The following is a 12756-nucleotide window of genomic DNA, read 5'->3' on the forward strand; positions in this document are numbered from 1 at the left end:
TAGTTTAATTTTATTCACATCAGTCTCAAGTCATCTGCTGTTACATGTTCCCAAGTTGTTAAAACATTTATTAGCAAAGATTTCTATTAACTCTAGCAGTATTTAGAAAGCAATCAGTGCAGAACTCTAAACAGTAATAAATTATCTTTTAAAGGTAAAGAAGCGATGCTTTCCTTTTTAGTTAAAACAGTCTTTGCCAGTTGAATATGTTCTTTTCAAGTCATGCAACAATGAAACAAGCTTTATTTTCTGAGATAATGCTGAAGTGATCCATACAATTATATAAATTATATATAAATATATAAGGAATGCTGAACCAAACAGAGATCATATTTTAATTCTGTCATGGGGCCAACAGTAGTCAAACATCACACTGTAGGCCTACAGAGAAGATTCTTCCGAAGGAATTCCACTGACAAGCTATTGTGTCAACACAGTCTCCTATAATGAAATTGTGGCCAGCAGGTTGAGGGAGGTGATCCTCCCCCTCTACTCTGCCCTGGTGAGGACATGTTTAGAATACTGTGTCCAGTTCTGGGAACCCCAGTTCAAAAAGACAGGGATCTCCTAGAAGGAGACCATTGGAGGTCCACAAAGATGAGGCCTGGATCACGTTCCATATAAGGAAAGGCTGAGTAACATGAATTTGTTCAGCCTGGTGAAGAGAGAGATGATCTGGTAAATGTTTATAAATATTTAAGTGGAGGTAGAAGGCAAACAGATGAAGCTAGTTATTCTTGGTGGTGTGTAGAGTTAGGACAAGGACTAATGGTCTATAAAAGGTATAAAGATCTAAAATTTGTACATAGGATTTTCCCTAATTAGATGCAGAAGAACTTCTTTATGGTAAGGTTGATAGCGCACTGGAACAGTATGCACATAGAGGTTGTGGAGTTTTCTTCAGTGAAGATTTTAAAGACCTGTCTGGATGCCTACCTGCGTGACCTATTGTAGGGCACCTGCATTAGCAGGGAGGTTGGTTGAACTTGATGATCTCTTGAGGCCTCTTCCAACCCCTGCGATTCTGTGATTCTGTGATATCTTCACATAAAAGTTAATAACATAAGAGCTGAATAAGCAGTAATGTGGATTGAAAACTGGCTGACTGGCTAGGCTGAAAAAGCTGTGTTAAGTGGTATGGAGTCTCTCTGGAGGCTAGTAACCAGTTAATACCCACTCTGATTGTATCCAACATATCTAAACGATGTGCAGGTTGTACCCTGAACAAGTTTGCTGATGATACAAAACTGGGAAGAACAGTTCATACACCAGAGGGTCGTGCTGCCATTCAGAGTGATGGCTGGGGAAACTGGCAAAGTATTGCCAGTAGGTCAAGAGAAGTAATTCTTCCCCTCTGCTCAGCACTAGCAAAGCCTCACCCAGAGTGCTGGACCCAACAGTACAAGACAGACATAGCCATACTGGAGACTCTTGCTCAGGGCCACAAAAATGGTTTAGGTACTGGAACATCTCACATATATGGAAAACCTGAGAGAGAGATGTGCCTAATTAACCCAAAGAAGGGAAAGCTCAGGAGGGATCTCATTAGTGTGTGCTGATATCTGAAACTGGATGTAGAGAAGACAGACAGGCTCTTTTCAGCATTGCCTAGGAATGAGACAAGCCAGTGGCCACAAACTGAAACACATGAAGTTTTGTCTGGAAACATCTTTCTATGAAGCTGTGACTGGTACAGGCTGCCCAGAGTGGTGTCTCCATCCTCAGAGATGTTCAAGGTGACTGGGTGACTCTGCTAAACCAGGGATATGAACCTCATGACTGCTGGAGATCCCTTCCAATCTCAGCCAACTGTCATTCATTCTGTGATTCTGTGACAGCATTAACATGTCCCTGCCCTAAAAGCAAAGTTTGATTTGATTTTATCATTACTACTTTGTTGATGATTTTGTAACTTATGGTAATAAGTCTGTAGCAACAATAAAGCAGTTCTTCAGCTTATGTGAAATGCAAGACTATTAATAAAGACATGTTCAAGATGCGATCTTGAACATATGTTGGGATGTGATATGAAACAGCTATGTCTCAGCAAAAGTCAGGGCTTGGCACTGGAAAACAGTCAGTAGCTTCAGACTCTCCAAATAAAAAATGAACCCCACTTTGAATCTGAATTCAGACATGCAATATCCCAATTTCTTTTTACCTTCATTCTCCAAATTTACCACATTTACCTAATTTGTTTACTAAATATGAAGCATGTCTCAAGAAACATCCAAGCAGAAACTGTGTCTTTATTTTGCTTAGGCTACAGTGATAAAGAATACTATTTTGAACAAACAGAAAAGAAGTGGATCCATAATACTTACATTTTATAATGTGTTCACACATTATAGGAATGCATAAAATTTGCATCCGCCATAAAGTTCTTAAAGCTACTTGTGTCACCCAGCAGTGTATTCTGAAAACATAAAGAGAAAAATCACTGAGGAGGTAGAAAAGTCCTGAAGTTTTTCCTGCTGGTATATTTTTCAAATCTCTTTTGAATTTCCTTAGCCTCAAAAGAACAGCCCAACCTGGCCTTTTATTCTGCTGAGTAACTAGACATATTAGCCTTCACAGTCTGACCTTTTATCTCCAGAGACCTGTATCTTGCAAGTTAAAGGTGTTAAAAGAAATCTTCAGGGTTCACAAATTTCTTTTGTTTTATATTTCATAGCTCCAATACGGTTCCTAATTGCTAGAATAGATCTTTCCCCCCCCACCTCTTTTCCTGTCTGAGGCTTGTAACCTAGAAGCATACAAGCTTTATTGTTTCATTTGAGAAAATGTTTCTTTAGCCATTGGAAGTCTGTCAGGTTCTGCCCACAGACTCTTGAGATTTGTATTTAACTGCCCTCAATAGGTAGCTCAATTTATGATTTCACAAGATGCTGTTTAAACGGATTTTTTTTTCTTATTTTAGATCTCTGAAGTTTGTGACCAGCAGCTTCTTTCTGTCTTCCCTTCCTGCAATTCACCTCAAAGCTATATTAGTAACTTTCATTATTGCTGTTTCAGATGTTTTCAAGGCAATATCTGATATTCCACAGTCTACCATTACTGCACTCTGTTTCCTCTCAGAAAATATCCTCCCTCATGAAGGCACTGTTTATTCTATGAAAAGGCAGATTTCAGTGCCATTCCACAAGAGTACCTGGGCAGTGAGTAGAATCAAGTGGAACCTTCAAGTAGAGGAGAAATCCACTGAGAGCCATGAAGCCTTTAATTACTGTCAAAGACTCCATGAGCTATTGGTATACTCTATCTAGTTCAATGGCTTTTGGGATCAGATCAAACTTATTCCCCAGATATTAAAAGCGTTTTATATGGATTGCTATCAAAGGATGAAGAATGGCACTGAATTTAGAGAGCTGGGGGAAGTTTAGTTTTCACCTTTGAAGATCACATAAGGAACTGAACCACCATGATATTAGAACAAGTGTTTAGTCTTCCTATATCTGACAAAAAGAATTGACTCATGTAGGACAGATAGATAGGATGCAAAGCTTCCATAGTTCCTCTTCCTAGTGAGAACAAAAAGAAAACAAAACAAACAAACAAACAAAAAACAACAAAAAACAACAGAACAACAACAACAAAAAACATAAAACATTACATATACATATTCTAAGCTTTAGGCCTCAGGGGTCAGTATCAGGAGCAATGGTGCAGAATTTGAAGGCAGACCTGGAGCATGGCTGGTCTCTGCACAGCAGTAGGCTGGCATGAGCAACAGGGTCCTCCTGCCGTCTTGTTCTTGTTCAAGTACAGCCATCCAAGGCTGATAGGGAGCAGGCAGGGGTTGGTTGTGGTGACTGACATAACTGACCTGACCTTGCTGGTTATCTAAAATGCAATCCTTGATGCCAATCAAGGATTACTAGGATTATTAATATTAGATATTTTATTTGAGAATCTGTTGAACTGTTGTTGGTTGCAAATGAACCCTTTCCTTATATATTATTTGGTATTCTTGCCTTTGTCACAAAGTATGTTAAGGAAGGAAAAGTGTTAGATGGACCATACAAACAACTAACAACCTTTTGTCTATTTTGCCTTGCAAAGCATTGATTGAAGTTTCCTCATTCATTAATCTACTCATATCATGTCTTAATTTAGCTGTAATTGATCTCAGTTGTCTCTAAAGAGTATGCCATAGTAAAATATATGCCTGCTTTGGACTTAAAAAACCTCAGTCTTCAAAATCTCTTCATTTACTTTACTAGAACAGACATCTGAAATCCCGTATTTCCGACCAGCCATGGATCTGGCCCTGTACCTGCAAAGGCCACAGTTCTGCCATAAAATAAAGCCATGTTTTGTCACATAGCAAGTTACAAAGGATTTACATAGGTCACCCTGAAAGTAATGCCTCCTATTTGTTTCCATAGAAACTACAACTGATAGAAACATCACATCACAATAGTGGTATTTGATAGACCAAATTCTCAGCTACAAAACACTACTTTTTCAATACATAGTCACCACCATTATCTAGGCATTTTCTGATGAATAAGATCCTACATTCCACACTTGTTAAAATCTGCATGACCATCCATAAATGTTGAGCAACATGAATATCAATGGGTGCAGTTTTTTCCACATGAGGAGTTTAAATGACATGCTTTCATATGCTCTTCCATGTCAGACATAATTTTGTCAGACTACCCTTTTGCTGTCACCTGTTGCATGATAACAAAATATAAAGGAATATTGGTGGGAAGGTTCAACCTCTACCAAGATCTGATTCTGACACTGTATGCCAACATAATAACACAGGAAGCATTGCTTTTGGAGCAGCTGACCAATAATACTCCTCTCATCATGCTGCCATGTTAATTTCATAACTACAGTGGATTAAAGTCTCAGGGTTTTTTTGTTGTTGTTTGTTTGCTTGTGTGTGTGTGTCTGTGTGTCTGTGTGTAATTTCTTTAAAAACAATAGAGCTATTCCAACCCAGCTACATTTTACATCTCTCAGGTTCTCTCTCTCCATGTAGACATGATAGAATTTATTTAATGGTGCAGCTAAGAGAGCAAGCATTTTATCCTACAGAGTTATCTTCAACAGTAGTCCTTAATCAAGCATATTGTGTCAGCAGAGCTGCAAATTAAGAAGACACATACTATACAGGAGACATGAGACCTGGAGTTCCTACAACAAACTCTGTTTCACTGTACAGTTATACACATAACAGCAGTTGTAAATTGTCTGAACAACTGGCATAAAATAGAGTTAGAAAGGTAAAGAATATTAAATAAATATCTTCAGTATTATCTAGCACTGGCCCACAAGACCACCAACAATAAATATAATAGTGGTATATCATACAATACTTCCTGAAGACTTATTATGAAGCCACTTCCAACCTTCAGCTCTAAGCAAAATATAAACCTGTACCTCATGTTAATGTTTTTTCTGGTATAACAGCCTCTCTGAGTGTACCACTTGGCCAGAGCTTTTCACTCACTGCCAAGAACAGCAACTACCCAAAGTGGTTTTTTGAAACTAGTGTTTCTGACACAGAAATTTGTGTGTGATAGCATCACTACTGTGGTAATGGTTTATGGTGTTTTTTACTGGTGTTTTTTTTTTTTTTTTTTTTTTTTTTTTTCAGTTTGGATTACATTGCTTTCAAATTGAGGAAGTAAACCACTCTGAGGTTTGTGAGGGTGCTTACACTTTGGAAGTAATGTGGGGCAGAGGGGCAGACATCTGGATTTAAAGAGGCAAAGAGCAAGTATGTCACACTGGGTTTATCTTGTGGCTGTGTCAACAAAAAATTTACTGGCCTGAAAGTATTTAATTCAGTGGAATTTACCTTTTTAAGTGCATTACTTTTTAATCTGGTGGACTATTTCATGTAGCAGAGGTATGACCAATATGGCTTCTTTACTCCATATCTGTGATTACTCGCCTCTTGTCGCCTACAAAAAAAAAAACAAAAAAACTTTTCTCCCCATTTACTAGGATTCATAAGAATTTCAGGCAAAATCTTTCCTGTTTTAACATATTGGTTTAAAACATGATAAACTTCAGGGTGTTTAAAAACACTCTCTAAATAAGTTTTATTCTTATGTCACTTCTTTGAAGTTTAGTTCTGTGATGCAATTGTGAGTTACCATCTTTCATCTTGTTCTGACTCATGCTAGCAGTAGTGTAAATAAACATGTCTCGCATTCAGTCAATCTCTCTCACTGCCTTGGAAAGAAACTTTTAATGACAGAATGATTCCTTTAATCGACTTTATATCTAACTTTTATTGTCTTTCTTGGTTGCTTTTTTTAACTGTTCCTTTTCTTTCAGGAAGAAATATGGCCAAAATTACATTAGGCTCAGTCCTAAAAGATTTTGAACACCTATCATTTTAATTTAATCTGGCAGCATCTGACAATGCTTGGCACCATTTATCAGGCCCATCAAAGAACAGACAGAGAGGTTTCACAGAGCAGTTGATTGAGTTTCCTTTTGTTAATGAAAACAATGCTGCTGACAATCCATTAAAAACATCCAATTTCTTTTTAATATTCCTGGAGTAGTAAGAATAAAGCCAGAGGGAAAGCTGAAATTGGAATAATTGTTTTAGACTTCACTTGTCTCATTTGTGTTTAGGCCTATATGGTATTGGGTCCGCCTGATAATTTTTTTTTTTTTTTTTTTTTTTTTTAATTATTTTGATCTCTGTGGCAGGAAAAGGATAAATGGAAATATCCCCCAGACTTGCTTTTGACATTCAGAAGTAGCTGCACCAAATCTCTGCTGTCTAAAAGCGCATTATCTATTATGATAGATAGATTTATTTTAGGTTTTGTTCCTGCTGAAAATCAAGTATGGGTGTCCAGGTTTTCCTATATACCCTAAGTTATTAAAACTTATGCTTTAACACATTCAAAAAATAAATTATTTTGATGAAATACAAATTTTAAATATACACTCATAATGTAGAATACATTCAGATTTTATTGATAATATTTACCATTATGAGAATAATCATAATGCTTCATTTGTATTTTTTATGGGTGTTCCCTGGACAGAGGATGTAGAATTTATTTTTCCATAGAAGAACTACTACTAGTATAGCCTATGAGTGAGAATGAAATTGGATAATATCAGATCTGGATCTGAACTTTGAAACAGAAATATATATCTAGAAATTATTTTGTTGGTTAACATGTGCCAGATTCTATTGACAGCATTAGCAAAACGATGAGAAATGGCAATAACCCACTGCTCCAGTTACCAATGATATATTTTTTCTAAATTTAATCTAAGAAGAATTCATATATACATTCTGGTTTTCTTCAGTGTTTACCTTTTAGCACAAACAAATCTAACTAAAGGTCTAATATGTATACTACAACATAGCTTAAATTTTATCAGGCCATTTTAAAAGAAGATGGTTCCTATGGATTTAACCGTTCATCCTACCTCTTGTCAGCAATCCCATTTTTCAATCCCAGAATAAATGGAGGTGTTCATGTATCCTGTGACTCTGTTTTGGTGGTGTTTCTTGGGAATTGTAATGCAGTCTTTCCGTCTGTGAGGGGTGCCCAAATCTAGTCCACAGCAGAGTTGTAACATTTACTCAAAAGATAACCTTGTACCCTGTTGACCTGCTGAATGGTACGCAACAAACTGTGCCAGATTCTTTCCTTAATTTATATTGTCTTTTGAGTCTTCAAAAATAGAGACCAATGAGAGGTTTTCATTAGCATAAACAAAATCAATGTAAATTATTAATGGCGATTTACCATTTTCAGTTACCAAAGACTCACCGTTGGTTTATTTAGACTTTTTTTTTCCCCCCATAGCAGTAAATTTATTTAGATTTTAATACAAATTAAGCTGTTCTAAATTAAGCCTTGCTTCTTACTTACTGAAAACAAGCAGCATATCCTATCCTCCTACTCTGCAGAACAGTTATTTGAAAACAAAGGTAGAGCAGATAAATTAATTTGGATTTAATTTGTTCATTAAATTTCACATATGTCCACATATACATCTTATTAGGTTTCCAAAACATAAGGCAAAGAAGACACCATAAAAACAACACAATAACAGCAGATTACAAGAAGTGTATTTGGACTTGCTAAATAAGCTAGGGGAAGGACAGGTGGGTTTGTAAAATGATTTATAATTCATTTACTGGCTTGGGAAAATGAAATCTTTTTTAAAAATATAATTTAATTCTTATTTTTATTTGTGTTTGCTGTCAGTGTGCAATTGAGTGTTAAAATCAGAGGCTATGGAGCTATTCAGCAGGACAGCTTGACTTAGATTCCCTTATTTCTGTGGAAGGCAATACTTGTTACATGTTTTTTTCCCCTCAGCCTTGAACTAATATCCTAAAAAACAGACTAGGACTTTTTTTTTCTTTGTAGGCCTGGCTTCTCTCTTTTTGGAAGATTCAGGGAGGCTATATATACTCTGAGAACTACAGGGGAAGCCAGGATGCTTAATAGTGGACAAGAGCACATTTTTAAAACCCTGGAGAACAGCGCTAATGTAAATTAACAGGGCATATCAAACAAAAATGCCAGACGTGAGGTTGTAAAAAAACAAAAATAAGACAAAATCCAACATACACTTTTCTTCTAAAGATAGACTATATTAGTTTATTAACCATGAAAAATGATATCAATACAGAAAAAAAAAAAAAAAAAAAAAGCTGTACTAAAACAAGCAAAATTGTTCACATTGATGTTTTGCCATTTTGACAAGGATTGTAGGAGATATCAGGACCCACTCAAAGTGCAATGTTAAAAACAAACAACAAACCTCTGTTAAAATGTTGACCCAAATTATAGACTTGTTTTAAGTCTCTTCTTAAAATAATTTTTCAGATTTAATAAATGGAGGCAAAATGATGTATTTTTCATTTATACTAAATTTTGCTTTGACCATAGTGAACCTAAAGGCAAAATTCAGCCTTCATTTGATCTCTGACTCCTCAGGTATTGCTTACAAATTATCCTAAAGTGGATTTCTCTGCACTAAGTATTTTTGGTAGGAAGCATATCTTCTACTAGCAATACCATTATTCTCTTCACCTCTGTTTCAGCAAAGCGAACCTCTAGCACTTAGCAGTAAAAATAGCTTCTAGTTTTCTTTATATGCCTCATCTCTCAGAAATAATAACATACATTTCTCTTCTTCTTACAGGAAGATCTTTTTTTTTGCTCTCTCTCTCTTTTTCTCTGTTTTTCTTTCTGTTTTTCTTTCTTTTTGTTCACACATATTTGTACAGTGCTTCTCCTTGTAGAACATTGTATAGTTTCTTTGTTTTCACCTTAAATTAACAATTTGAGACCTACAGTAAAACTGAATTCTGTACCAGAAGGACTGTTCCATGTATGCTTTGAGAAGGGATGGAAACACAGATGTAAATGTAAAAGTTCACAGAAGTTACATATACATATCAGTGAACTAACAGATCTGTTGAAATTATATTGGTGATGAAAATGTGAAGATATCAACCATCTCCAGCAGAATTATTAGAACCAGAGCTAGCTTTACCAAAACCCATTATTAATTGTTATCCAAATTGAATTTGAAATGTCTAAGTCGAAATATTTGCTCAAGAAACTACAGAGCATGTCCGTCTATTAAATCATTAAGAGTTCAATCTTTCAAATATTGGCAGAGCACTGTCAGACAAATTGTGGTTAACAGCACACAGTTCACTGGAGCTAGTAAGCATCAACTTTACAGGACCTCCTTTACATTGATAGAACAAAATTCTTTATGATGCAAATTAACAGCTTTTCTGGGTTTAAAAAAAATTCTTTCAGGGACATCAGTTTAAAGAAAAATGAGCTTTTTTTTTTTTTTTTTTTTTTTTTTTGTGTGTGTGTGTGTGTGTGTGTGTGTGTGTTTGTTTTTTATTTTGGCTGATAACTTTTTTTCTTCTTTCTGCTCAAATCAGATCTGTCTAGAGATTGACTAGTACAGTATCCGTGGACCAGTTACCATAGGCTGACTTTATAATCAGTGGAAATATGTAGATGTGTATAGACCATGGATTCTCATCCTAAATAGATCAAATCACTTCGATGTAAATCTTAATGTGTACTTTTCTCTTTACTGAATACAAGGAATCTAAGGTTATTAGCTTGGAGATGGATCCCCAAAGCAGAAATATTTTATATTATGTGATTCAATTGCATGACACCTGTTATTTTGCTTTGTTTACTGAAATTTTGTGCTGTTGGGTTGACATTTGCACACCTATATTACAGTTACAGTCTCCTTGGTTAAAATTGTACCAATTCATTGGGCTCTGGCTTATCTTTGATGCTTTCTTACTTCACCGATGTTACAAAGTGTAACATATTTAGTGGTTTATACTCAGTTTACCCACTTTGAATACATAGACAATAAGTGTGGTTAGTGTTGATACGTCAGTATCTGCAGCTGACATTGTGGGCTACCATCATAAAATAGGTGGTATTACTTTCAGAGCAGCCCTTGTATTTCACTTGACACGTACAAGATGATACTCTCTGTGTTCTAGATGGCTAATTCAGATCTCAAATTGAGTATACTTCGAATGAATAGAGTGAGGGACTAGCATAGCTGTAGTACAAGCTGAAGTACTAGAGAATTTATTATTTATTTATTATTATTTATTGTTTATTTGGTGAAGGACCTGGAGCATCTCCCCTACGAGGAGAGACTTAGGGAACTGGGACTGTTTAGCCTTGAGAAAAGAAGGCTGAGAGGGGACTTGATCCAGGTTTATAAATACCTGAAGTGTGGGGGCCATAGTGGCGAGGCTGGTCTCTTTTCAGTAGTGCATGGGGACAGGACTAGGGGAAATGGGCTGAAACTTCAGCATAGGAAGTTCTGCATGAATGTGCGCAAGAACTTCTTTACAGTGAGGGTGACGGAGCACTGGAACAGGCTCCCCAGGGAGGTGGTGGAGTCTCCTTCTCTGGAGATATTCAAGACCCGCCTGGACGCCTACCTGTGCAACGTGGTGTAGGGAGCCTGCTTTGGCAGGGGGGTTGGACTCGATGATCTCTAGAGGTCCCTTCCAACCCCTACAATTCTGTGATTCTGTGATTCTGTGATTATTTATTGTTACTTATTATTGCTAGCATTATTACTATTGAGGATTGGGCTTCATGATCGCTGGAGGTCCCTTCCATCCCCTATAATTCTCTGATTCTGTGATTACTTTTCCAGCTCATGCTAGATCTTTTTCAAAAACCAATCAAAGAAAATAAGGAAATGTACATGTAGTTGAAGATGATAATACTGCTGTATATGAAATATCAAAGGGGAAGTTATGAATTGATAAGACATTTCACTTGTATGTTAGGAAGGGGTTTTTTGTTCTCTTGATGGGTTCATGCCAAATTCATGACATTGGGAGAATTTCCAAAGTGGTAGTAGCATATCAGTTCAGTGAATCTGAAGTTTTCCTTATAAGAAGAGATTTGGGAACTGAAATAGATAATAATCACTTTTTCCCAGGAACTGCAATCTCCCCTATAGCAGGTATATAATTCTCTATTAAATTCTACAGCCTGGATTAAACCTGGAACAGAAAGAAACTATTTCCTTGTTAAATTTCTTTACTTTGAACATAAATTTTGTTATAACTGTACTTCATCCTACAGAACCTATAGAAATAGATCTTCTACTTTGCTATATCTGCTGCATATTGCATATCTTGACTTTGTAGACATAAAACTATAAAAGATAATGAACAAAGGATCATCCTCTGGAAAGAGCAGCATTTATGCTTCTCCTGCCCATGTCAGTCTTTCTTAGAGCTAAATGGTGAAGCAAATAAATATCAAGGATGCTGCGGTCTTCCCAAAGAGGAAGCAAAGGAATCCCCTCAGTAGGCAATGGGAACCTCTGTCAGGTAGCACATTCCAGGTGCCATTAGCCCTCCTCATGACAGGGCAGGCAATAGGGAGTGGCATATCAGAAGGATGAAGGATGTGGTAAGGGCAGTTTGCATCAGCAGTTCATGCAGGGTGTTTGAGTACAAAGGTTGAGCAGGGCTCTTCGCACTGTGAGTTGTGAGGGGATAACTATTAATACCAACATGGAGACCACTCTGCCAGGCAGACAGGCTGAGGCAGACAACCCTGTCTTGGGGCCCAACTGAGGATCCACATCACAACCTGTGATGCTGAAAATAAGTGAAAGGTCTTATTAATTGTGGACTTTTCACTGAGAGTCACTGGGGAGCCCATGTGCCACCCAGGTAACCTCTCTAAATGGGTTTGCTGCCTGCCAGGAGCCCATGTTTGGAACATCAAGAAGAAGATATCGGGTATGATAAAAACAGATGACTACTATTTCCTCCTAGTCTTTCAAGCTGGGTCGCTCAAAGCTGCAACCAGGAAATTAAAAATTATCAAAATAGACTTTCCATCTTTTGGGAAGATATTGAAGGGATGGGAGTGTAGGTATGTTCTCCTCAGTTCTCCTGGGTGGAGACTGGGTCTGGGTGGAAGGAAGAGAACTAATCAGTTAAATAACTGGCTGCATGGGTTGTGTCATGCTGAAGGCTATGGGTTCTATTATCTAGATAATACCTTTGACAAACCAAGAATGTTGATGTGGGGCAGGATACAGCTGACCAGGAGAGGTTAAGAATAGACTAGGCAGCAAGCTGGCTAGGCTTATTACAAGAGCTTTGAACTAGAGCTGCTGGAAGGTGGGTTCATTGATGAGTGACAGAGAAGAGACAAAGAACACTGTCACTTTAGGAAGCAGGAAGGGAGAACCTTAGATTTG

Source organism: Excalfactoria chinensis, chromosome 1 (assembly GCF_039878825.1).
Source record: "Excalfactoria chinensis isolate bCotChi1 chromosome 1, bCotChi1.hap2, whole genome shotgun sequence".
Lineage (NCBI taxonomy): Eukaryota > Metazoa > Chordata > Aves > Galliformes > Phasianidae > Excalfactoria > Excalfactoria chinensis.